The 27,753-nt window shown below is 36.2% G+C and overlaps 1 protein-coding gene across 3 annotated transcripts in view; it reads right to left on the bottom strand.

Annotated features, from left to right (window-relative positions):
- LOC118735047 (protein gustavus) overlaps positions 1-27,753 on the bottom strand; it is a 213,510-nt gene that overhangs the window by 101,675 nt on the left and 84,082 nt on the right. The window contains exon 1 of one of the 3 annotated variants that reach the window (XM_036464641.1): positions 4,400-4,423. The exons of the other annotated variants lie outside the window; for them this stretch is intronic. The gene's annotated coding sequence lies outside the window, so the exon portion shown is untranslated. Of the gene's footprint in view, positions 1-4,399; positions 4,424-27,753 lie in introns of those variants that run through there. 3 annotated transcript variants of the gene reach the window in all.

The following is a 27,753-nucleotide window of genomic DNA, read 5'->3' as shown; positions in this document are numbered from 1 at the left end:
GCCAAATTGGTGTGCTGGTATTAAATTGCGTTCATGGAGAAAGGGAGATATCTTTGATAGGAGTACCTTTTCGAATACTTTGGAAAGACAGGGCAGTAAGCATACTGGTCTGTATGAAGGCGGCTTTGTTGCGTCTTTTCCAGGTTTGGCTAACATGACTATCTTCGACCTTTTCCATGATTTCGGAAAATAACCGAATTTGATGATAGCGTTGAAAAGGTCAGAAAGAATTGCTAGTGCAATATTCGTTAGCTCTATTAGCATTTTCGGAGTTATAAAATCAGCACCCGGAGATTTCTTTGGATTTAGCTGCTTTACTATAGCTTTTACTTCTAAAGAGTTCGTCTTGCTAGGTGTGTATAGCTCATTTGTATTTTTGGTTAACCGTGGTAGCCTGAAGTTGTTCGTTGGGCAGTTTGGCTGAAACAAATTCTTTAAATAGTGCGAAAAACACTCGGCTCTCTCCTGCTCACTAGGAGCCCAGGTACCACTTTGGTTCCTACTTGGCACTGCCACTGTCTTCTTAGGCGCCATTTTTCTGTTATAAGTTTTTCTATTTCGGTATTTGTAACTGATGTAGGCGTAGGTGGTACTTGGATTTGTTTTGGTGTTGCCAGGCCAGCGGCTGAAGTGTGTTTCTTTAAAATCTTCAACAAAGGAGTCTATATGTCCCCCGCAGTTAAGTGCAGCGTTTAATTTAAGGTGACTACTGATGTACTTTTTATATTTAAGCCAGTTAGTGTTATTTGAAGTTATACGAGGCTCAATCTCGCTGTTTTGGGGTTGTTCGTATAGTTTTATTAATATAGGGGAGTGATCGGATGATAGTTCAGCTAGAGTTTCTGCTGTTATGTTATTTCTGTCTATGTTTCTTGTAATTCCGAAATCTATTAGGTCTAATATCTTCTTTATATCGGTGGTCAAGTAAGTAGGTTTACCAGGAGGTTTGACCTGTATAACTGCCGCCTTTTTGGGTTAATAAGGCGTGATCTCCAGTACGTATGCTTTGCGTTGCAGTCGCCAGTAGCATAACAACTAGGTTATATTCAGTGAGAAAAAGACTGAGTTCTGATCTACGCTGGTTTACACCGTTAGCGTTCCATAAGCCAATTTTCAAATCACTCATTTTTTATTCACTAAAATTTACAACATCTGGTTTTGAGCCTTTATGAGGTCTGGAATCATATTTTGCATAGTAGACATGAATTGATTCATACACTGGGTAAGATTCAATATCGTTCCTTCTATGCCACAAATGGGTGGGTCGGCTGCATTTGCTCAGTATTATTCTTTTGAATATTTGCAAATGTTTCTTGATTGGAGTTTGATTTCGCCGTACTTGGCTGCGTTGTTAGTTTAATGCGTCGGCAAAAGAAACGTTGGGAACTTGCTGCGCGTTGGCAAAAAAGGCTCCTGGTGTAGTGGTTGATGACGTGAGGTATTGATATGTATGAGAGCTAGTTGGAGTGGTGGAAGAGGTGGTAATTGGTGGTGTGGTTACCGGGGGGGTGAAATAACACAAACGGCAATAACGCAAAATTTGCTTTATTTCACTTTTAAATGGGAAATAATACCAAAATCTGAGTTTTGCTTTATTTCCAACAAAAGTTGGAAATAAAACAAATTTTGCCCTATTTCCCATTGCTTATTTATGCTATTTGTAAAAAAAAGGGAGTTTACTGACAGAAGGAAAAAGAACATTGTTTATTCCAAAAATACAATTAAACCAAGGCACATTGAACAGGTAATATCAGTATAGCAGCTGATTTGATTTTTTTTTTAAATTATTTGTTCTCGAAAATGTCAAATATTTTACATTTCTTCTCACAAAAATTCTAAATTGTTAAAATCTATTTGCATGTGAAACATTTTCCATACAAAACCAGCGATTAAATAGCAGCTTTTGGAAAGCTCGCCCAACTCAGCAGCACAAAAGCTGATTACTGGGCCTGGCACAGGATGATGGATCAATGCTTCGAGAAGCGAACCAATTTACTAAGGAAGAAAGTTGCAACAATTTTCATTTTTTCAATTTAAATTTTTTACGATTTTCGTATTTCGCATGGCACGCTTTGATGTAGAAGAAAAAAATCAGAACACTTTTTGGCACCTTCGATACCAGAAGCACCAACAAAATACAGGAAAATGTTGTTTTTGCTCAAATGCTCTAAACCTGTTTGATAGGCCTTGAATTAAACAAAAAATGTGATATAATTCATATGAAGAAAGTAATATTCACAAAATATTTTTACTTATGAAAAGTCTAACAAAATATAGGAAAAGCATCGTCTTTAAAAACTGCTCCGCATATTGGACATAGCGCTTTTGTATGAATTTTTTCTGCATGCTTTTTAATATGTTAAAAACATTGCAATGTTTGCATGGAACCATATCGCAATAAACAGATGAAGTAATAAAACGGCTTTCTCGCTTTATTTTCTGACATTCGGCTGCCTTATAGTCACATTTCCACTATGGGTGGGATGCATCCAATAACACCATACACAATAATTCCTATTACTTGGACATTAAAAAGCAGTTTCAGAAGTGAACTAGTGTTATTTTATCATTTTTCCTTCTTCTAAACGGTTATAATGCCACCAGTACATAATTGCGAAAGGAGGAGAGGGGCGGGGTGGCGCGGGGCGGCGAGCGAACGCGGACCGCCGCGACGCCGGGCACTTTCAAAATTGTATACTTACAAATCCGTCCATTTAACTTGTTCATGTACTACTTTTTGTCAAATGTAACTGGGTGACTAGCTACATATGTGCACTATTTTGCTTTATTACTCAAATTGTTAAGTATAAAAGTTGGTCTTATTGCTTAACGAGAAATGAAATAAAGCAAAGTTGTGTTGTTTCACATTCAATTGGGAAATAACAGAAATTTGCGTTATTGCCGTTTGTGTTATTTATTTGTTTGTGTTTTATATTTTCTTCAGTTAGAATCTGAAGTTTAGTCTCTTTAATGTTACCCTTGGTAATTGATGTTACGTGGAACGTATTGTCTCCAATAAGCTGAATTTATTTATTCACTAGCTCACTACAGTTTTGCTCTCGTAAATAAATTGGGGGCAGTTTGGGTTTGGCTTTGGAAACTTCATTCGGCTCTTTGTCACAGTAGCGGGTTAATGTCAGTGGTTTTCGTTTTTGCAATTTTTGACGGATTTGCAATTTTTTGCTGCTGTGGGCTTAATTTTCGAACATTCGCATTCGCTTTCGCATTCGCAATACTCAATGCGGAGCTTTTGCGAATGCGAATGTTGTGCAAGTGCACCGACAAAACGTATATATGGCAAACAAAGTGACAAATTGTAGCCAATATTTTTGCCTGTGGTCGTGGGAGTATTTGTGTAACAAAACTGGTCAATGTCATATTTATCAACTTTGATAAAAATGTCTTTAAACGTATTATTTCTTAAGCTATATAACCGAGCTATCAATGGGCAGTCATACAAGATCCAACTTTTACTTGACCTTTGACGTACGTCAAAGAGAACATAGTCTTTTTAACAATTTTTTTTTGTGCTTTAAATACCTGCATTCCTTTCTTTCTTTCTTTATTATGATTTTTTTGGACCAATCTCAAAATAAACACTAGACACAAAAGAAGAAAGAGTGCACTGTAATTCCTAACCAAATTTTCGTGATTTTCGTCTCAATAATTTCAAATGGGGCTCTTTGGGGGATTTTATTTTTAGCAAAAATTTTAAAAACAGTAATTTTGTTTACTTGTCGGGCAATATTTTTTTTTCATAGGGATATACATTGGATCCTTGGCTAAAAACTTCTGTGGTAAAACTGTTCCTTCTTTGCTATTTAAAGTCAAAGAGTAAGCTCCTTAAATAGGGATTTCCAGCAGAAATGATAAACGTCAGGCTATAAAGAGAATTGATGCTCAAATAATTAAAAAAACTATAGGTCCGACCTTTAATAAGATACAAGTTACGTAGCTATCTGAGATTCAAATGCTTATAAAAAAACAGGGTGTTTTTTTTTTAACAAAATAACAATATTCTGATCCGATTCGGCTGGCAGCCACGACTTTGATAACAAAATTTTGTTCAAGATTTTCATTCCTGGAAACTAGTAATTTATTTTCCATATCAACCTATTAAGCTCCACCATAAGCACAAATTTTTCAAACCCGTCGCAGAAGGAAGTATTAAAAATAACAGAAACTAAAATCGAAAAACGCTCATGAAGTTACAAATTCCCAAAATTCTGAAACAGCCAATGGAATGAGAATGGAGAATTCTTTTTAAAGAGGTTTAGAAAAACCTCACACATCTGGTTTGGCTTGTAAGCAGGGATGGAAAATAATCATTATTTTTTAAATTTAAATTAAATAAATCAACATGCTGTAAGTGTCTTACGGCAATTTTATGTATACTCACATATCTATTTTTATATGTCCTACCGTAATTTAAAATGATTTTTGATGATTATTTTTTCTTTTGGGCCAATGTTGTAAATTTATTTGTGTATTTGTATTTGGAGCTTTTCGGCCGGTGTGTTGAAAATAAAAACAAAGTTTATTTTTTTATCCTACGCGTTTCGACGCATTTTCGCGTCATCTTCAGGGAGTCTGTTTATTAATTTGCAAAAACGAAAAACATTATTAGTAACAAGCAAAATTATTTAGAACAATACAAACATAGTTAGATTTCAACATATTTGACTTACATTAACATAAAAATTAGTTTAATTATTCACAATTTAAAAAAAACGACATAAATACATTTTCCGGACACCACATTTAACATTTAGCAACTTCTTTATCTTCCGATAGCTTAAACATTGTGTGTTATTGCAGTAGCATATGCACAGTTTATATTGTCAACATCTTCTTTGTAGTTCATTGCTTTACATATATTTTGTTGTATGCGAGGCCCTTCTAATGTCATCCGCTTTTTAGTTCTGTTCTCCACGTCTAAAATTCTAGCGTTGGCGAAATCTGCTGCGTGATTCCATAATCATTACGAATGCGGACAAGGGTAACAGGACAGTAATGATATATAAGGCAGATTACCAACAAAAAATTAAAGACCTCTTAAATGATAAATGCACATATAAGGCTATCAGAATTGACCCGACCCAACAGCTTTTAAGGAAACACAACAATTTGGTGAATGACATCTATAAAAATAAAAGCATTGACTTTAAACTTAAACAATACTTGACATGCACGGCAGCTACAGCACCAAGACTCTATGGCTTACCCAAAATCCACAAAGAGAACACACCTCTTCGACCAATTTCATCATCTATGAATGTACCATGCTTCAAACTGGCAAAATATGTGGGGCAGACCCTTAAAAATATCGTTTCTGAAAACTTTAACGTGAAAAACTCATTTCAACTGAAGGAAAATATTAAAAACATAACTGTTGATGATGATGAAATGCTTATATCCCTGGACGTCGTATCTTTATTCACGAATATACCCATCCATTTGGCGATTAACACAATAATGAAGCAGTGGTCAAGCCTAGAAAAGCATACAACAATAACCAAAAAAACAATTCCTAACAATATTAGAATTTTGTCTGAGGGAAAACAACTACTTCGTCTACGATGGAACCTTTTACCAGCAAGTGTATGGTATGCCGATGGGTAACCCTTTATCGCCCACTATAGCTGACATTGTTTTAGACAAAATTATTGACGACAGCATTATCGAGCTAAGAAATAAGGACATATGTATCAAATACATTACCAAATATGTAGATGATATATTCGCTATAGTTAAGACAAAAGACGTGGAAGAGATATTGAAAATATTTAATCGACAGCATACAAAAGTACAATTCACACTGGAAAAGGAAATAGATAACAAAATAGCCTTCCTAGATATTGAAATTCATAAGAGTGAAAATAAATTGAAAACTAACTGGTATACCAATAGCGTAGCATCATCAAGGATGATCAACTTTAATTCTAATTACCCGTGGGCCCTGAAGAAGAACACAGCAATAAATTTCATCACCAAAGTTTACTCCTTGAGTGATCCGGAGTTCATAGAAGACAATAGGGCTAAAATAAAAAACATTGTCTTCAAAAACGCATATCCCAGCGGAGTAATAGAGACACTAATAACAACAGCGATAAATAAAATGAAATGCAATAACAACATAACAATAAATAAAAATAACACGAAAACATACACAGGCGTCGCGTATATACCCAACCTAACGGACAACAAAACATTGGGCAAAATTATTAAAAACAATAACATATGCTATCCACATAAGCCACATAACACGACCAGAAATATTTATACCAAAACAAAGGACAAAATTAACAAGGAACAACTACACAATGTAGTCTACGAAATATCGTGCAAAGGAAATGAAGGTGAAAGCTGCAATAAAGTATACATTGGAACAACGAAGAGAGCATTAGGAACCAGAATCAACGAACACAAACTTGACGCCAAAAATAAGAAAAACACCACAGCGTTAGCGCAGCACTTGACCACAAACAATCACACAGCAGATTTCGCCAACGCTAGAATTTTAGACGTGGAGAACAGAACTAAAAAGCGGATGACATAAGAAGGGCTACGCATACAACAAAATATATGTAAAGCAATGAACTACAAAGATGTTGACAATATAAACTGTGCATATGCTACTGCAATAACACACAATGTTTAAGCTATCGGAAGATAAAGAAGTTGCTAAATGATAAATGTGGTGTCCGGAAAATGTATTTATGTCGTTTTTTTAAAATTGTGAATAATTAAACTAATTTTTATGTTAATGTAAGTCAAATATGTTGAAATCTAACTATGTTTGTATTGCTCTAAATAATTTTTCTTGTTACTAATAATGTTTTTCGTTTTTGCAAATTAATAAACAGACTCCCTGAAGATGACGCGAAAATGCGTCGAAACGCGTAGGAGAAAAAAATAAACTTTGTTTTTATTTTCAACACACCGGCCTAAAATGATTTTTGTTTTTCAAGTTTTACTAGTAAAAATTATAAATAATAATTAAAATATGATTTCGATTTTTTCGCTCAAGAATAATGATTACCCCTTGATTTTAAGTTTTTTAATCGAAAATAATGATATCCTTAAATTTTTATTTTTTCACTCAAGAATAATGATTACACTGGTCTACAAATTTCAACTTTTTTTCTGCGAATAAGACGGGACCTGGTGTTTCTGAACGGATTTTTCGTGCTGAACACGAATCCGGGGTCAAAAATGTCCCATCACGTCACGTTTTCGAGAAAAAAGGGGTTGAAACCCCTAAAAACAGCGTTTTTGGCCATTTTCGAAAAATTATAGAGCTGAACCCTGACGTGGTACAAATTTTGCATATATCAGAAATTAAAGGCTAAACCGTGCCCTTTCGAATGAGCCCTATGCCGAATTGATCGCGTGCACCCTTAAAGCAGGGGGTGTATTTGTGTTTAGGGGTGCAGGAAAAATTGATCACAGAAAGAATTTAATCTTAAACGATCATAGAAAATTAATAATGCCAAGGTTTTAACTATATTAAAAGTCGCTGATTACGAATCTGCAGTTAGATTTTAAAAATTTAAGATGACGGGTCGAATATGGTGGATATAAAAATTGGACTCCTAGACACAAATACACCCCCTGATCTAAGGGTGCATGCGATTAATTCGGCATAGGGCTCATTCGAAAGGGCACGATTTAGCCTTTAATTTCTGACATATACAAAGTTTGTAGCACGTCAGGGTTCAGCTCTACAATTTTTCAAAAATGGCCAAAAACGCTGTTTTTAGGGGTTTCAACCCCTTTTTTCTCGAAAACGTGACGTGATGGGAAGTTTTGGACCCCAGATTCGTGTTCAGCACGAAAAATCCGTTCGGAAACACCAGGTCCCGTCTTATTCGCAAAACCCTTGTAGACCAGTGTTATCTTACGATCTTTATTTTTTCACTCAAGAATAATACTCAGATTCTGATTTTTATATTTTTATATTTTCGCTCGAGCATAATGATTACTTTTGATTTTAATTTTTTTCGCTCAGGTATAATGATTATCTTGCGATTTTTATTTTTTCCGCTCAAGAATAATGATTGACACCTGATTTTTACTTTCTTTCCCCAAACATAAAACTCAAACCCTTATACAACCAAGACCATAATTGTAATTTTATGAGAACACACTTTTTGTCATGGGGTACCACCCAATGATAACGAAACGTCTGAAATTCTACATTTATAGGCAGAAAACCGACATCGAAGTGAAACAAGATCGTTTTCATGCCTTTTGAATATGCATATGTATGTATGTATATCCTTAATAAGAAAAAACACTAACTTAGTGATCGTTTAATTTTGACAGGTTTTTCTTTTGTTAAAAGTGTTGCATATTTTCTCCATACAAAGTGTGCTCAAACACGCTTTTTATATGAAAAAAGTGCATGAGAAAAAAAAGCCAAAAATCAACGGCAAGTCATGACACCTTCAAACTTACACTTTGTTCTACTAAAATTAAACGGGCTACAAAATTGCTTACCCAAATTTTGTCTAAAGAGGGTACTTAAAAAGTGAAATGTTTTTATAAAAATTTAGAGAATTTTCTTTAACTTTGCGCGAGGTTTGGTACTCTCATTTTTGGAGTTTTGTTGCTTATAAAGAATTAGCGAAAAATAAAACATGTAAAAAACATTTTCCGCATTGCAAAAAACTCTCTGTACTCAGTAAAGTGGATTGACTGTATGAATTTTTGCTATTTTGAAATTATCATTTAATTTGTATTCAAAAACATAATTTTTTATAAAATCTCAGCTGATAAATTGCAGCGAAGGTCACTTAAGACAAGTTTTAGGGCTGAAAATGAACGCTAACTTGCGTGGCTGAATAGCAGAGCTGTGTAAGTGTGAAATCATTTTCAATTTTAAATCAACAATGTTTTTCTATTCAGTTTTCATTACTTATTCCTCGCTTAAGATTGAGGTTTATAATCTGTAAATTTTCCATTCACTCAAAGCAGTTATAAATTCACTCATCAACATATTCATAGCAAGATTGAAAACACCAATGCCAAATCAAAAAAAGGTTTAACACTGAATGAGTATTGAAAAGGCTGCACGCTTTTATGTGTGTGCATTCTTCAATTCAGTACCAATCATTAGTTCAAAGACAGCCTGGTAAACAACTTTTTGATAAAAAGGCAGATTTTTGACAATCGCTCAATTGTAAAAATTCGAAGCGGTGTTACCCAATTTAAGTTGTTTGGTAGAGGGGATTTTACAAATTAGGGATTATATATAAAACAGTTGCATTAACATTTACCTTTTAAAAATAGTTAATATCTTATATTAAAAATGTTTAAATTTTACATTAAACTCGATAAACACTTCGCAAAAACTTTACATTTAGGTTAATAAAATTTTAGTGAACATATTTTAAAAATATTTAGTGTCTTTATGCCATCTGATTATTTCACAATGTAACTAGCCAGGACTATTACAGTTTTCTATATCGGTTGCGATTGTTTCTGATATAATTCGATGACTGAAATTACAAATTTTGATGTGTAGTCTAATGCATATTTTGGGGATTCACAATTCGTGTTAGTCGTCGTAATGTCTTAAAGGCTTAAATTTATTCAATATAAAGTAACGGTTAAAAGCGATTTGAAAGATTCGTTGGGTATAATAAGAGCCAATAATATATTTCCTACTAGTTTAAAAACATTTTGGTTATGTTAAAAAACGCCTAAAGAACGCAATGGCAAACCTTCGAGTATATTTCTGCCTTGAAAACACTTCTTATAAAATCATTTGGTGTTCGGAGTGAGCCTTAAATATGTACATAGGTGTCTCCATTTGTGCCACAACAACAGAACTCATGCCTCAAGTTTGAACGGAAGCTCGGCCAAACACTTAGAAAAATATTTTAGCATCAAATATTTATTTGTTTACTTATTTTAAGGGAGATGGAAATCTTCTGGTTTCACATTTTGAGTATAAAAATCTCAACCCTGATACAACAAATAGTATTAGTACTGAATGATAATGACAGATTGCAATCACATAAACGTACAATCATACATGATTGAGTTTTTTTTTTGCATTCACATTCTCTATGTGAATGGGCGTCAACCATTCATAACACACTACATATTTTGTGTTTACAATTTGTAACTAATCTCAAGAGTAGTTTTTAAATTTTTTAAATCAAACAATCTAATTTTGGAAACGACAAAAATGAGAATGCACACTCAATTGATTCAGTCATTACACAGCGCTGCTAAATAGATATTGGTGTGTAGCTAACAGTAAAATTTTCAGAACAGGTAGCCTTTCAGAGTAGAAACGCCGTTTTTAAATCGAAGATCGACAAATCGCTGTTTTGTCGATTTTTTAGTTCCTTTTCGATTCGTGAATCGATTCAAAAAAATTCGAATAGAATTTCCATTCTTCCTTTTTTGATGAACATTGACATACGGTTTGCCCAAAAAAAAAAAAATTTAATTTCAGGCTGGTAAAAAAATTAAGGGGCTTGGCGACTCCCACCGCTCCAACTAGAGAGATCAAAGACCAAAGAACCTAATGACCTCCCTCTCTTTATTCGTCTACAGGACTTCTTAGGGAAACCTATTGAAAATCGTCGTCACGCCCATTATCCAGAAATTTATATGAATCTAATTTTCTTATAAGTGGCTATTGCAATCATGGGTTTTAGGAGAATTAGTTTCAGTAGTTACTGATTTATCCAAGTTTCTTTGTTTCTGTAAATTACCATTATATGAAAAGTGGGCGTGGTTATTGCCTGATTTCAGAGATTTTCAAAAGCTGGACCCTTAGTAAAGCTGGTACTGAGTTTGGTAAGGAAGGGTGAAACGGCTACTTAGATACGGCATTTTATCACGGGGCTAGGTTACGCCCATTTTCCAGAACCTTCATAATACTATTTTCTATCAAAATTCTACTGCACATACTCTTTTTAAACAATTTGGATCCAATATTTACTGAAATATCGTAGTTATTTCATTTTTGAAGATACCGTTATAAGTGAAGTGAGAGAGGATACAATCTGATTTCGCCCATTTTCAATACCAACCTACCTCGGATAGGGGGCAACCTACATACCAAATTTCGTTGAGATATCTCAATTTTTGCTCGAGTTATCGTTATGGCTTAATCGACTTCTCTTTTCATTCTGAGCATTTATGTATGTATACATTTGTCTATATCTATCTCGATTCTTTTAGGCTGTTACAAATAAGCGTTATGCGAACAAAGTTATAACACCCTTGCAAACAAGTGCGCTAGGGTATAAAAATAGGAGTTTTTAAATTTTACCCGATGAAAACTAAGTACCAACAAGCTAAGTCTAACAATACATATATTATTATACATCATTCTAAAGGTATATACATAAATTCCTTTTTCAAACCATGTTTGATTTTCAAAATCGCATGAAAAATATTTAGTCAAGCTTTTATTAGATAAGTGCATAGTATGAAAATAACGGTTATTTTAAATTAAATAAAAATGGAGGTTTCAGGAACTATAGGAAACCTATTTTCAGGTTGTAGTTGATCCTACCTACAACCTACATTAAGTTTTGTTTCGTGTATATTTCGTGTCATTGGTTTCGAGCATTTATGACGTTTGCAAGCAATTTGATTTTGAAGTTAAACTCACACACACATTTCTTTTCCAATATAATTACGAAAGTAAGAAAAAATCAAATTTTTAATCTAGTTGGTGCAACGTGCATGAGTATGTACATGCCTATGTAGATATGACACATGCACACGACATGAAACCGAACTTGTTTCATTTCCATACCAATTTTCCGCCTATAAGTTTATCATTTCAAACGTTTCGTTTTTATAGGAAGATAACACATGATAAAGGGTATGCTCTTATAAAATTCAAGAAAATAAAAATCAGGTAGCAATCATTATTCTTGAGCAGAAAAAATAAAAATCGCAAGATAATCATTATACCTGAGCGAAAAAAAATAAAAATCAAAAGTAATCATTATGTTCAAGTGAAAATATAAAACTCAGAAGCTGAGTATTATTCTTGAGCGAAAAAATAAAAATCGCAACATAATCAGTATTCTCGATCAAAACCATAGAAATCAAGAAGTTATCATTATTTTTGAGCAAAAAAATATAAATTATATAATAATACATTCGAGCAAAAAAGTAAAAATCAACAAATAATTAATATTTGTGATTAAAAAAATAAAAAACGGATAATAATAATTAAATATTGATTAATATTTTTTAACTTATAATTATTACCATCCCTGCTTGTAAGCGCTGTTTAAACAACGATCTCGCCATTATGCTAGATTCTAATTGTTTCTTAAAAATACTTGACATCCGCGTTCGCATCCGCATCCGCGGATGTTAACTGTTAGATATTCGCATCCGCATTCGCATTCGCGAATGTCTAAAATTCCACATTCGCAACATCCCTAGTATGCGCCTATCAATACCCGTTTGAGTCAATGTACGGGTTGTTGGATTAAGTAGGTCAACTTGCGCTGCGCTGCGTTGCTTGGCTTGGGCTGGTGCCGATACCGTTGTTACTGTGCTTGTTGCTAAGCTAGTGCTTTGTTGTTGCGTTAGAACAACTTGGTCTACCAGAGACATTGGCGACTGTGCATGCCAAGATGTAAAGCAACGAGGTTTGGGGGGAGGGAGAGAACGATTTATCTCGATCAGCATTCTTTGTGGGGGAAACGAACGAAAAGTAAGCATTTCGTCGATCAGCTGAATGCTTTCGGTCAGCTTCTGTTACGGCAAGGTTTATTTCACTGCACTTGGTGCTTGTTTCATTATTCGGTAAGCGCCGTGTGGCCGGAGCTGCTTTTATTTTATTGTATGTTGGCACATTTAGTTGAATTTCTCGCGGCATTGCGAAAATTCATAAAAAGTAGTTCATAATTATAGGCAAATAAGCAGAAAGCTTATTTATGCCTAGTATTGTCTTTTCGCGTTGGTTTTGTTCTTTTTTCCTTGCTTTACGTGAATTATTATTATTAATAATTTCTCGGCGGAGCGATTAAAAAACACGTCCACACGCCCGTGACAGTCAATCACAAAAAATACTGAATAGCTAAATTGATAAAATTGCCGTTTAGCTGACTTAACAATAACAAGTGTTGTCAAAATCGCGTAGTGAAACGCACTACTGGTCTCTAAGGGTACAAAACATAGTGTAGCAGCGAGCAAAGCTTCAACTATAAACGGGTATGTACGCTTTGCTCTTGATCACGGTTGCCACTTTGGTACAATTGTACCAAATATGGGCCTTTTTTCTCCATTTGCGCCTTTGGGCTTTTTTTTTGTTTGTTTTGGGCCTTTTTGAAGCAACTATGACTATCCCTTCGTTTGGCGTTGGCGAGAGCTATACTTTTGTTTGAAATATGAAGATGTTCTGTTTATTTTGTTGTTCATAAAAAATAAAAAACTGTTTATCAAAATTTCAAACTTTTTATTCTAGAAAATTTTCGAGTATGCAGTTTTGTAGTCCGTTCAATTTTTGTAAAAACAATGTGCAAGTTTCAAATCGCTAAAAATTACCCTTGATTTTTTTAGAATTGTTTTATGGAGGGTGTTGCGTGAACACACCAAAACTGCGACACTTTGGGAAGCTCATAACTTACCCAAAACGAATTCAATATTTTGAAATTCAAATACCATAAGTTGACCATGATTTTAGTTGAACGTAGAAGAAATTTTATTTGAATTTGATTCCTAGTTGAGTTAAAAATGGCAACCGAGCTAGAAACGAGACAAACCATTTTGCACGAGTTTATAAATGAGTACACGTAAAATTGCTAAAAAATTAAAGAGTGCACTATTCGACAGTTTGCAGGGTTTTAATCGGTACAAATAAGGCCTGACAGTTACGAGAAAACCAGGGAGCGGGGGTTAGCATGGTCAAAGTGATAAAAACAGTGCTCGAAAGGTCCTCAGTGCGTTTTCGCGAGATCCGAAGATTTTGTCGCGTTATGTTGCAAAATCCGTACGGAGTTCGCAGTTTTTTGTACAAAAGGTTAAGCGGAAAGCTTCATTGAGATGTTCTACAGCTCAAACAGCGCCAGGCCGAGGCGCAAAGTAGAATGTAACAGCGAAATCCCGCATTCGGAAGTTGTATGAATTCTAAATTAAGAAATACAACTGCATTGTTATGGACTGCGAAACCTACTGCTATAAAAATTCAAAATATATTGCAGGTCAAGATTTTTATACTGCTGCAAGTCGTCAAGATGCCCCTGAAAGTTGTAAGCTGAAAATGAAGTCCAAATTTCCAAAAACCACATGGTTTGGCAAGCTATTTGTTCCTTCGGCCGTAAGAGCAGCCCTTTTTCCCCATCCGGGTCAATGAATGATCAAGTTTATCGGGATGAGTGCCTCAAAAGGCGTCTTCTGTCATTTATCAACAGATAAGGAGTAGGACATCGTTCTAGGCGGACATGGTAACCTGCCACTATGCCAAGGACACATTGCCGTGGTATAATGCAAATAACATCAATTTTGTACCTCACGACTGCAATCCACCCAATAGCCCAGAGCCACGTCCTATTGGGGAATATTGGTCAATTGTCAAAGGAATCTTGAAGAAAACAGGTGAAAGAGTGAAAATTATTGAAGAGTGCAAAACAAAGTAGTTGTGCGCATCGCGTAATGTCGATGATGCAGTCGTGCAGAACATGATGGCGCGTGTGCGATGAAAATGCCGATCACTTGCATATGGAGCAAATAATAACTAATATTTTAACATTTTAATAACATCTAAACTTCCAAGTTATATAATACAAAAAAAAAATAATAATTTCAAAGCGTTCTAGTTTGTTTCTGGTAGTAATTTCTAAGTGTCGCAGTTTTGGTGTGTTCACCCTTTACATATGTATATAACGCATAATCAAAATATATAAATTGAACGGGCTACAAAATTTCATACTCGAAATTTTTCTAGGAATTCTGAATAAAAATTTTGAAATTTTGATACAAATTTTTTAAATATTTATGAGCATCAAGATAATAAACAGAACAGCAGCAGCGAGTGCTGCATATTTCAAACAAAAAGATAGCTCTCGCCAACGCCTAAAAATAATTTGAAAAAAAAAAAAAGAAATCAGCAGCCCAATGCAAGTTTTGAGCGGCTAAAAAATCGCGTTGATTTTTTATTGCTGACGGCTTTTTGCACGTTTTATCACTACTAATTATATAAAGAGAAGTCCCTTTTCTTTGTAACAGGTAATCTCGCGAACGGCTGGTCCGATTTTCATGAAATTTCGTATACAAATAGCTTTCGGTAACCACCATGTTTTAGGCTAAAAAAATTTTACTTTTTTTCGGGTAGGTGGACCAGGGACCGGTCTATTCGAAAACATCTTATTATAGTCCGATGTGCTTAAAATTTAGTACGTATGTAGCTTTTTAGCATATATTAGCATATATGACCCATTTTTTCCAGGGACCGATCTATTCGAAAAAATCGAATTTACGGTCCTATTTGCTTAAAATTCGGTACGTAAGTAGTTTTTTAGCATATATTAGGATATATGGTCCATTTTTTCCGAGAAGGGGACCAGGGACTGATCTATTCGAAAAAATCTTATTTACGGTCCGATTTGCTTAAAATTTGGTACGTAGGTAGCTTTTTAGCATATATTAGCATATATGATCCATGTTTTCCGAGAAGTGGACCAGGGACCGATCTATTCGAAGAAATCGAATTTATGGTCCGATTTGCTTAAAATTCGGTACTTAGGTAGCTTTTTGCCTGGATAAGCTTATAGATTCCTGTTTTCCAGTTTTCATGCAATTTCGAATATAAATAGCTTCGAGCAACCACCAAGGGGCGAATTCGTCACTAAGCAAGATATTTTTGCGCCCATCAGAAACAACGGATACTGTCAAAATATAATTATAATATATAATATATCTCAACTAATATATATTTTGAAAGCGGTTTTTTAGTTTTCGCAAGGCTCGAGAGCGGCTGAACCGATTTTTTTGAAACTGCCACCTGTCGCACGTGTCCCAAGGATGGTTTTAGGCTAAAAAAAATCAATATGTAAAGGGGGTGTGGCACCTCCCATACAAACAGAATTTCTCATGCTACATATCTCTGAAAGTGTGCATGGTAGAGTTCTGGAACTTGGTATGGAGATATACGAAATCAATCGCATACCCTTGGAGAAAAATTTAAGCTATTGTAAAAAGGGGTGTGGCATCTCCCATACAAACCAAATTTTTCATACTACGTATCTCTGGAAATGTTCATGGTAGAGTTCTGGAACTTGGTATGGAGATATACGAAATCAATCGCATACTCTTGGAGAAAAATTGGAACTATTGGAAAAGGGGGCGTGGCATCTTCCATACAAACCGAATTTTTCATGCTGCATATCTTTGGAAGTGTTCATGGTACAGTTCTGGAACTTGGTATGGAGATATACGAAATCAATGGCATACTCATGAAGAAAAAGGGCAGCTGTTGGAAAGGGGGGCGTAGCACCTCCCATATAAATCGAATTTTTATACTGCATAGCTCTGAAAGTATTGATGCTACAGTACTGGAACTTCGTATGGAGATATGTATGTAGTTGAAATCAAGCCCGTACTCATGGAGAAAATTTGGGCTATTTGAAAAGGGGTGTGAGGCCTACAAACGTACCGACCTTTAGCTATCTTTGAATGAATTTTTTTATTCTTCTGTAGGTGTGTTTGTGAGTGAAATCCTCCTAAATGGTTGTACGGATTTTGACGAAACTTTTTGTGTATTTGAGTGTGTCTCTGGATGGTTTAGTTTCACAATTTAGTCCGACTGTTGGCGCTGTAGTTGAGTTATTACTAAAAATCTTATTTATGATCCGATTTGGCTAATGTTTTAAATATGTATGTAATACTATTGCAAAAACGTGCTGCCAATTGGTGCTGAAGTCATGCTATTACTAAAAATAGCCAAGTGAGAAAAGGGGCCGTGAAGGTCAGATTAAATGGACCTGTTGCACCATTGAGTATATCGAACGCTCCTGCGTTGCAATTGGCCCAATGGATGTGATTTTCCAATATTATTATGCGTTCAAACTTTTAAGGTATTTCGTCAGAAATAAGTATATGTGTATTGCATTTCTGTAGAACAATGATTCGCACCCGTTTTGAAATTGCCACCTACTATACTGTAAAGCTTCTAGGACATTCACTATAGAACCGGGTCATTGTTGCCGCCAGGGAGTGAAGAGGAAAAAATTTATTTCGCTTTGCGAATAACCGTGCTATGAAATGCCGCACAACTGGAGAATTTCAAGAACGGATATAACACTTTCCTGGGATCCGTACGATAAGTCGAAAATAAAAATGTCGAAAGAGAAATGTCGAAATTTAAAAATTTTTTAAATCTCGAAATAATGTTTAACCGAAACGCAAAATGTCGAAATCGTATGCTTTCGAAATGAATAAGGTCGAAAAAAATGCAAAGCGCGTAAAATGTCGAAAAAAAGTCGAAAAAGTTGAATGTGTGAAAAAAATAAAAATTAAAAGTGTTCTGAGTAGATTTTCAAATGTTCTAGAGTTCCTAAGATGGAAAAAGAAAGTTCTGCAAAATTACGCGGAAAAAAATTTTTTAACGTGTTATTTAAATTGATTTTAACTTTTTGAAAAGATGGCAACTCTCTAAAAATATTTCTACAATAAAGCATTCTCGTTTGATACCCACATTAAAATATTTCGTTTAAACTTTTTCAAAGAATTGATTTAAACTTTTTTAACAGGCGGCAACCCTATTACAAAATACTTCCGAAATACATAGTTTCTGAACCGCTTTCGCTTGCTAATATTTTGTTAAACTTGTTAATTAATCGGGTTTTTTTGAAAGAGGTGGCAACTCCAAAAAATATTTTATATGTTAGAATATTATATCTATGTTCCAAATTTAATTGAAATATATCCAGACGTTTTAGCGTGAACGAGCAACAAACATACTCACTCACAAACTTTCACATTTATTATATTAGTACATAGGATTAGTGGAATTTAACTTAAATAAATCAACCTGTTGAAATAATGTAATGAATGATGTGTAAAATTCGCGCGAATTTTGGGCGGGACGAAGTTCGCCGGGTCTGCTAGTATACATAAAAGGGAATTTCTTCTACAATAAAATGCGCATGACCGTTTGCAAACAAAATTAAAAAATCAACGCTATATTTTATAAATTGCACTTGTTATATGCAAAAACACGCCAGGAAAAATTCATTAAAAATCAACGCGATTTTTTAGTTGCTTATAACTTGCACTTCGTTTCACTAGAATTACACAGCCGATCTATCTGTACCCAAAACTATTCCAAAAATTCATATTAAAAAGTTAAAAACTTAGATGAAAATGTTTTTCTACGGTCAATATAAAGATTGAAAGTTTAACTTATGTGGTTTTGATTAAAACATATACCATATTTTTACAAAAAAAAATAACACAAAAATTTTAACTTGAAAAACATTGCAAATATTAAACAAAAAACTCCATGCACTCACTTTGGATTGCCAGTGTACAAACATATGTATGTACCCTGCAGGAAACGGGGCTAGTTTATACTTATTTCCTTCGGCCGAAGCTAACTATTATTATTAGAGCTCAACTAACTTTTAGCTAACTACTTTTGGACATAAAATATAAATAAAAAAGATTTTTTATTTTTTTACATTTTTATTTATTTACTTTGTTTAACATTGCATATTTGCTTATTTTTTACATGTTCTGAATCCCATCAGAGATAACATTAAAATGGTAATATAAAATTCCGACCTTCATTTTATTTGTCCCGAATTCGAGAAAGCATCTGCGAAGTGCAGAAAAAGTGTATTCCAAGTAATTTTTGTATGCTGATTTTTAAACAGAAGCTCGTTTAGAGAAAACCAACTCCCGGTAACGTCTGCATGACTCCTGCACGACTTTACAAATCACTTAAAGTCATACCTTAATTAGCTATTTATCGAAAACCCCCTAAAAAGCTTATATAATAATTTTTTGTGCAGGGTATGTAGGTTAGAGCGGGTCGATTTGCAGTAGACCAAAAAAAACTGAAAAATCGCATATGCGAAAAATGCTATACGAATCATTCTGAACAACTTTGCTTAAGAAACCATGGGTTTAAAACCAATTTCGAACCAGCGAATTTTAAGGGGAAGCTTCATATCAGGTAATACAAAATTTTGTTTATATTATTTTCCTGTACGTCGAAACTATATTGGAGAATTGAAGCCTACAAAAACAAAAAATTTTCAAGGTATTTAGCGGACTTAACGCCAAAGGAAACCTATCAGAAAAATTTGATATTGTTTATGCTAAGGCTAAAGTTGGTCAATGAAAACGACCCATAAGGCCACGGCGAATTAATCAGCTGTTGTCTTAACTTCGCTCTCCTTATTTCGCCCTCCTTATTTTGCTTATTATTTATGAGAGTGATTTAAAGTGAGTTAGTGAGTGATTCAGTGAGTTTATATATGCAAATAAAAATATAGTGCATTTGAAAGTGATTTATAAATATGAGTGGAATTATATTTAAATATCTTTCTGCAGCAGCTGTTGCAAGGTAAGCGAATATATTTATTGCAAGGTAAGTGAACATTTTTGTTTTCTTTGCTGACTCTTAGCCGGATGAAGCACATACAATCCTTGAGAATGACGATATGGAGGATAGTGTACCTATTGAATCAAATGCAGACTCAGATATGGAAGTGGGACAGTTTGAAGTAGAAATAAATGACGAGACAAACAGCGATGAGGAGGAAACCACAAATGAACAAATATCAGCTCTTTCCGATGATGAACGTTTTTTCTCTTCTAAAGACGGTACGAAGTGGTCCAAGCACCCTCCTCCAATTAATCGCCAAGCAGCTCATAATATAATACGAGATAATGCCAAGCAGCTCATAACATAATACGATAACATAATGGGACCTAATCCCATGACAAAATATCTTTCAAAAGTTGACACATTCAAATGTATCTTTAGTGCACCAATAAGAGACCTTATATGCAGGTATTCCAACAAAAAAGGTGAGTTTGTATTTGCTCAATGGAACGAAGTAAACTCTGAAAAGCGCCCACGATCATGGAAACCAATTATGGACGACGAACTGCTAGCTTTTGTTGGAATATTGATTTTCAGCGGTTGCCATATTTCGAGTAAGGAACCAGTAACTGAAATGCTTACACCCTATATCGCGCGGCAAGTTTCGAAATAGGTTTACAGATATCTTGCGATTCGTCCGCTTTGACTGGCACGCCACTAGAGCATCTCGTCAAGAAACTGACAAAGCTGCAGCCATAAGAGACATTTTTGAAATGGTAAACTCAAATTTGGGTACTCATTACCGGCCGCACGAATCCATTACTTTTGATGAACAATTATTCGGATATAGGGGACGAACTAGGTTCACCCAATACATGCCATCCCAGCCAGCTAAATACGGAATCAAAATCTGGTGGGCTTGTGATTCTTATAGCTACTATCCACTCCGGGGCCAATTATACACTGGCAAAGAAGGCAATGTTCGGGGAAAAAAACCAAGGCGAGTTAGTTGTGAAGGACTTGGTTACTCCATACAAAGGCTCCGGGAGAAATGTCACAATGGATAATTTTTTTACTTCGCTTTCATTAGCAAGGGAGCTCATGTGTTGGAAAATGTCTGTGGTGGGTACAGTACAAAAAAAAATAAAACGTATATTCCAAACAAATTTAAGCCGTCACGAGCTCGTGAGGAGCATTCCAGTTTGTTTAGATTTTGTGAAAATGCTACAACGTGCTCCTATGTACCAGCCAAAAATAAAACTGTTGTTTTACTATCGACTATGCACAAGGATGGAGCTATCGGGCCAAAAAATAAACCCGAAATAATTATGTTCTACAATAAAACACAGGGCGGAGTTCACACGATGGATAGAATGTTGTCGCAATATTCCACAAAAAGAGGAACGTTTCGCTGGCCTTCAGCAATATTTTTTAATATCCTAGATGTAGCAGCCCTTGCTACATTTATAATATATGGAGAAAACCAACTTGATGGTGTAAGCACAACTCAAAGAAGGCGTTTCCTCGACGACTTAGGTGAGCAGCTCTGCCATCCCCAAATGTTGTTGAGGTCCACAAATGATAGTGTTACTGGAAGGTTTCATATACAAGCGGCAATAGAATGCATTTTAGGTATTTATTTTTTAATTTCATTGAAGAAATTGCCTAAATCCTTATTTTTGTAGGAAGACCCGTCTCCGAACCTCAGGACGATGAAGAATTTGAGCAAAATGAAGTCCAGAAAAGAGATGCAACTGGCCGAATAAAGGTCAAAGGTAAATGCTACAAATGTCGTACCATGAAACAAAGCAGGAACACGCGCCAAATCTGCATAAAATGCAAAAAGCCTATTTGCGCAGAGCATAGTGTAAGCCAAACGAAATGCGAAAACTGTCATGCGGGCCCTTCAACATTTCGCAACATAAGGAACAAATTTTTCTTTTCAATGTTCTTTGAATGCAGCAAAGAAAAATATGTTTGTACAAGTTTTACATTTATGTACATTCATAAATAAAGGTACATAAGTAAACAATAAAAGTATGTACATATTAGAGGGCTGCATGAATGCACTCAAAATGGCTTTTGAATTATTCATATACAAAACGAATGAATGATTTTGGCTTACAATTTTTTTGAGTTTGAGTGAATAGCTGTTCCGATATTTGTGTCGACATCACAATATTCAAACAAAGTGAAAATAAATTGAATTGAAATAAATCACAATTTTTTTGTACGAATATCCAAAAATATTTTTTCTAGGCACATATGTACAAACATACAATGTATGTATGTATGTATTGCTGCGCTCCTATTACATACGAAAAAACTTGTTTGTAGAAAAAAACTTTTACCGAAATGAGTTTGAATGTTTTCCATTCATTCATTCACATTCTTCCATTTGAAGGTAGAAAATATAAAACAAAATGTATATTCATAACTTACAAAATTCCAAACGCTGAGTGTTTTGTACGTGAAGTAAAATATTCAAATCTACTGTACTCTGTTTGGCTAGAAGTTTGAATGAATTCATGTATGCATATGGAGAAATATACGGTGGTCACCCGGGTTGGTATCGGTAAACGGCGTTCATAAAATGAAAAAGTTAATAAAAATACACATCTCGAGTTATAAAAAATTTTTAATTTTTAATTTTCTGAAAGAATTCGTAATTTTGATCAGTGAGCAGAAATCATTTTTAGATTGGAGCAAAATTTGCTGGCTAATCAAGAAATGAAATTCTGAAAGGTCACCCGGGTGGGTATTGGTAATCCTAAGGTTAAAACAAAAGCTGATCTATGAGTGTAAGGGTACAAAAAGCAGTTTATTTTTTAATTTTTTATTTTTTAAATACTTAAATGACTAAGTTTTTAAGTCCAGCTTGCTTTTTAAGAGTGGTATATTTATACCCTGTCTGTCCGTCTGTGCACACGATAACTCGAGTAAATATTGGAGATATCTTAACGAAAGTAGGTATGTGTACTTCTTTGCAGCGTACGACGGATGGTATTGAAAATGTGCAAAATCGGACAATAACCACGCCTACCTCCCATATAACGGTAACTTTCAGAAATACGAAAACTGCGATATTTTCAGTAACTACTGACGCTGTTACCACCGCCACTGTATTATGTATCTATATTAGTTATTATCTATCTATTCCATTTTCGCTTTCGCAATACATAATTGAATACATACACTCGATCTATGTGGACAGTGAATACATATGCATATTCATATTATTACTATTTCTTGTTTTCTAATAACGGTGCTATCTGGTGACACTATTTCGCTTAAAAGGACATTGCAAACTAGAAATAAGTGGCAGTTGGTTTTGTCAAGCAGCAAGAAAACATATTGTTTTAAAGCATCATTATTTGTTAATTGCAGTAAGCGCATTATTTGGAAATAAATCGATCGCTCTTAAAAGTTTTCGTGTTTGATTTAAGCTGAAAGCCACAAATCTTTAAAACAATATTCACGCTCTATCGAGTAAATTGAAGACATTCGTCGTGGTGAAAAAATTAATAAATCGCGTTCCACTAAAGCAAAATTTATCTGTTTCAAATTTGGACAAAATAATGTCAGAAACAGATTTTAACTGCAACAAATGCGAATCAAAAGACACCGATCATATAGTGCAATGTGACTCCTGCGATAAGTGGTGCCATTTCGAGTGTGTCGCGGTAGACTCTAACGTCGCTAACGTAAGCTGGAGTTGTTCATATTGTCATGAACCACCCACGGCACCAACCAACATGCCGAAAGCTACGCAGCTATTGCCGCCTGTTAACACAACCGCTGATTTCTCCGCCGGAACGCAAGTTACATCGTCACCACCACCAACGAATCCAAAGGAAGCCGGCCACGACAAATGTGCATACAAAAAAGCATCTCAACCATGGTTGAATAATCATGGCCCCAGCAATGCAACAAGTGCTGCAAAAATGTCTCAAAAGATGGCAGTACCACCAAAAGCGGCTCTACCAGCCGACAGGCAAAACAACGAATATGCGCAACGTCAATTTGATAAAACAAGTGCACCGAACTCGTCTGAATGCAACTTGTCCTCTCAAACACAGTTGCAGCTGCAAATGTTGGAAGAAGAAAAAGAGCTCCAACGCCAGTATTTGGAAAGAAAATATAGGATTATTTCTCAAGGTGAACCAGCACAACTTTCGTTCCATTTCCAATACCTTTTCATCGCTTCAGCCAACAGCCGCACAGATTGCTGCCAGACAGGCAATATCTAAAGAACTACCAAAATTCGACGGCAACCCAGAAGACTGGCCGCTTTTCATCAGCAACTACAGGTATAGCACAGAGTTGGCTGGTTACAGTGACGGTGAAAACTTAATGCGTCTACAATCGTGTCTCCGTGGTCGCGCTAAGGAACTGGTGAAAAGCAATGTACTAATTCCATCGATGGTCGGTGAAATAATTCAAACTTTGGAAATGTGTTTCGGTCGACCAGAGCATATACTTGACAGCATGATAGAGAAAGCAACAAAAATTCCGCCTTTAAAAGACAAGCTAGATGGTATTATCGAATACGCTTTAATTATTCGAAATATTTGCTCTACGATGGAGGCGAGTAATATGCCGACTTACTTAAATAACCCTTTGCTCTTGAAAACTTTGGTGGATAAATTGCCAAATAGCCATAAACTTAATTGGCTATGCACCCGAAAGATGTTAGAGTCCCTATAGTGAAAGCGTTCAGCGACTGGATATATGCCATAGCTGCTGCAGCCAGTCAAGTCGTGTCAACTGTGATGTGTAAGAAAAGTGCGTCGGTAAACACGCATCAACAAAATGACACTATTAAGCCAACTTGTTTTGCGTTCTTACACGCAAACTCGAAACTCATAAAATGCTAACTTGTGGTGAGTTCCAGTCACTGAATTTAGACAAGTGGGGTTTGGTGAAGAAAAGCAAATTGTGCCGCCAGTGCCTAAATCTTCATCGGCGTAAGTGCTTTTCCAATAAACAGTGCGGTATTAATGGCTGTTCAGCAAAGCACCACCCATTGTTACACAAAAACATAAATTTATCACCTGAACGAAGTGAAATTGTGAATGCTCATAGTCATGAAGACGGGTCGCGCTTCAGAATCTTGCCGATCAGAGTTTATTGTAATGGTTCCTCTGTCGACACATATGCGTTTTTGGACGAACGCTCGTCAGTGACTCTAATTGAACAGACGTTTTTCAATAAATTCGGCCTAAACGGCGAACGTGAACCACTAGAGCTTCGATGGACAGGAGATACTACACGCTCTGAAGACGAATCGGTGAAGATTAACTTAGAATTATCCAGTGTTAAAGGTGAACCCCGTTACACTCTATACGACGTTCGTACCGTCCATAACCTTGGTCTGCCTTCAGTCCTTGAATTTCGATAATATCACCAAGGCCAACCCATACCTCAAAGGCTTTCCAGTGCAGTCATACGCAAACGCCAAGCCGATGATTTTAATTGGTCTCAACAACTGGAGAGTGGCAGTCCCAACGAATATACGAGAAGGTGGGCGCGGCCAGCCAATTGCAACAAAAACCCGCTGGACTTTGCAGGGCAGTGGAAAAATTTCCGGATCATCCGGTTCATTAAATATTCATACGGCTGATAAAATTTTCTTCTCTTGAGACACTTCCAGGGCGAAATACTCCCTCACTTCATCGTGTAGCACTTTCTAGCGTTTTTCGCACAAACGCTACAAAGTGCTACACGATGAAGTGAAGGAGTATTTCGCCCTGGAAGTGTCTTCAAGAGAAGAAAATTTTATCAGCCGATGATGAAAAGGCCATGAAGTTTCTCCAAAGTACAGCTGTAAAAATAGATCAACGGTTCGAAGTCGGTTTGCTCTGGAAGAACGAAGTGGTGCAATTGCCCGAAAGTTACGAAGTCGCATATAATCGCCTAAGGGTAAGAACATAGTGGAGCGGCGAGCAACGAGCCTCGAGCTAAGCGTCGATTTGAAACGCACATGTTTCAATGGGAACACGCATAGTGAAGAGCAAAGCATACATACACGTTTGAAATTGAAGCTTTTCTCGATGCTAGCTCTTCGCTTTGCTCGCCGCTCCACTATGTTTTGACCCTAAGGTGTCTTCAAAGAAAGTTCCATAAGAACCCCCAGTCACAGCAAGCAATGCAAGGGGAAATTGACAAACTAATTTCTAAGGGCTATGCGCGCAAGGTGTTGGATCAGAAATGTTTTCGTTTAACGGCCGGATATGGTATCTTCCAGTCTTCGTTGCTTTCAATCCGAACAAACCCGGTAAAGTGCGCCTAGTCTGGGACGCGGCGTCAAAGTCTCATAACAAGTCTCTTAACGACTTTTTAGTTCTGATTTATTGACGCCACTCTTTAATATTCTGATTGAGTTTCGCGTAGGACAAATAGCGATTTGCGGCGACATAGCCGAAATGTTTCACCGCATAAATGTAAGAGATGAAGACATTCACGCTCAACGATTTTTGTGGCTCGAAAACGAGGGCGGTAAATATAAGTCGTGTGCATATGTTATGAAGACCCTAACCTTTGGCATAAGCTGTGCGCCCTGCATCGCTCATTTTGTCCGTAATAAGAATGCAGAGGAATTTCGTAGTGCGTATTCACGCGCCGTGAAAGCAGTGGAGAGCTATCACTCTGTGGACGATTTTATCGATAGTGTGGACACCGAAGCAGAGGCAATGGCAATGACAGTTAAGAGTCCACGCTTCTGGCGAGATGTTTTCCAAACGAACGTGGTCCCTACCAAAAGAGAAGTTCTGCAAGTGCTAATGTCCATATTCGACCCGCTTGGACTTCTATCCCACTTCACGATTGGTCTTAAAATTTTATTGCAAGACATTTGGCGCTCAGGAATAAAGTGGGATGACGAACTCAGTGGGGGCTACGCGTAATATGGCGTTCATGGCTTTCGAATCTGCATAAAATATCGTCTACCGTCATCCCCAGATGCTATTCTAGGCTGCTAAAAATGGCGTCGACCGTCCAGTTGCATACGTTTGTTGACGTAGGCGAAAATGCGTACGCTGCGGTATGCTATTTTCGTATCCAATATAATAGCGACGTCGATGTATCAATTGTAGCAGCTAAGTCCAAGGTGACCCATCTAAAGCCGATGTCAATCCCTCGCTTAGAGTTGCAAGCGGCGTTAATTGGTACGCGCTTGGCCGCGAAAATTAGAAACGCGACACGACTTCATTGTACCGACAGCTTCTTCTGGTCCGATTCCAAGACATTGTTAAAATGGTTGTCCACGGATCTCAAAAACTTCAAGGCGTTCGTGATACATAGAGTTGGCGAGATACTGCAGTCAACTAACGCTACTCATTGGAATTGGGTCCCATCCAAGATGAATCCAGCCGACCATGCGACGAAGATCGGCACAACAACAGATGACAACATGTGGACGAGAGGATCTGAATTTCTGAAATTCGAGACATTTGAATGGCCAAAATGTTTACACTTGGAGAGCGCCGATGACGAAGAAGTACGTAATCGGCTGTTACACATCAGCTCGCCGAAATGTTTCTCTATGAACGTCGAATATGTTTCATGTTGGAGACGATTTTATAGGGCTCTGGCGCAGTTTCTATTATATATGGAAAAGTTAAAGGCCACGACCCATAGCAGCAAAGCACCAGAAGACATCCAATTCGAATGCATCCTGAAATCTAAAAACATTTTATTCAAATACGCCCAACTGAGCGAGTTTGCTGAGGAGATTTGGTGTCTAAAAAATTGTAAACAGATCGACAAAAGTAGTAAGCTAAAGCAATTTAATATGTTCCTGGATGAAAATGGCGTCATACGAGCTTGTGGCAGGGCGAGCACGCTAAATTGTAATCAGGCAATAATTTTACCTCACAGCCATTATATTACATTCCTTGTGGTTCGATATTATCATGAAAATGCTCACCATTGTTTGCATGAAGCAGTGATTTGTAGAATTAAATCATATTTTTACATCCCTAGCTTAAGGGCTCTCTACAAAGGCGTCCGAAGCAGATGCCAGTACTGTAAGAACTAAGCAGCAGTGCCCCGTCCACCACAAATGGCTTCTTTACCGCCAGCAAGACTGTCGAGTTTTGAACGTCCATTTACGTACGTTGGTATCGATTTTTTTGGCACTCTATATGCAACCGTTGGCAGACGCAAGGAAAAAAAGATGGGGTGTTTTGTTTACGTGCCTGACTGTGCGG

Source organism: Rhagoletis pomonella, unplaced genomic scaffold, assembly GCF_013731165.1.
Source record: "Rhagoletis pomonella isolate Grant_MI unplaced genomic scaffold, Rhpom_1.0 Rhpom_scaffold_00003, whole genome shotgun sequence".
NCBI classification, from domain to species: domain Eukaryota; kingdom Metazoa; phylum Arthropoda; class Insecta; order Diptera; family Tephritidae; genus Rhagoletis; species Rhagoletis pomonella.
Note: the sequence above shows the minus strand (reverse complement) of the source record. Positions and strands in the feature narration are given on the sequence as shown.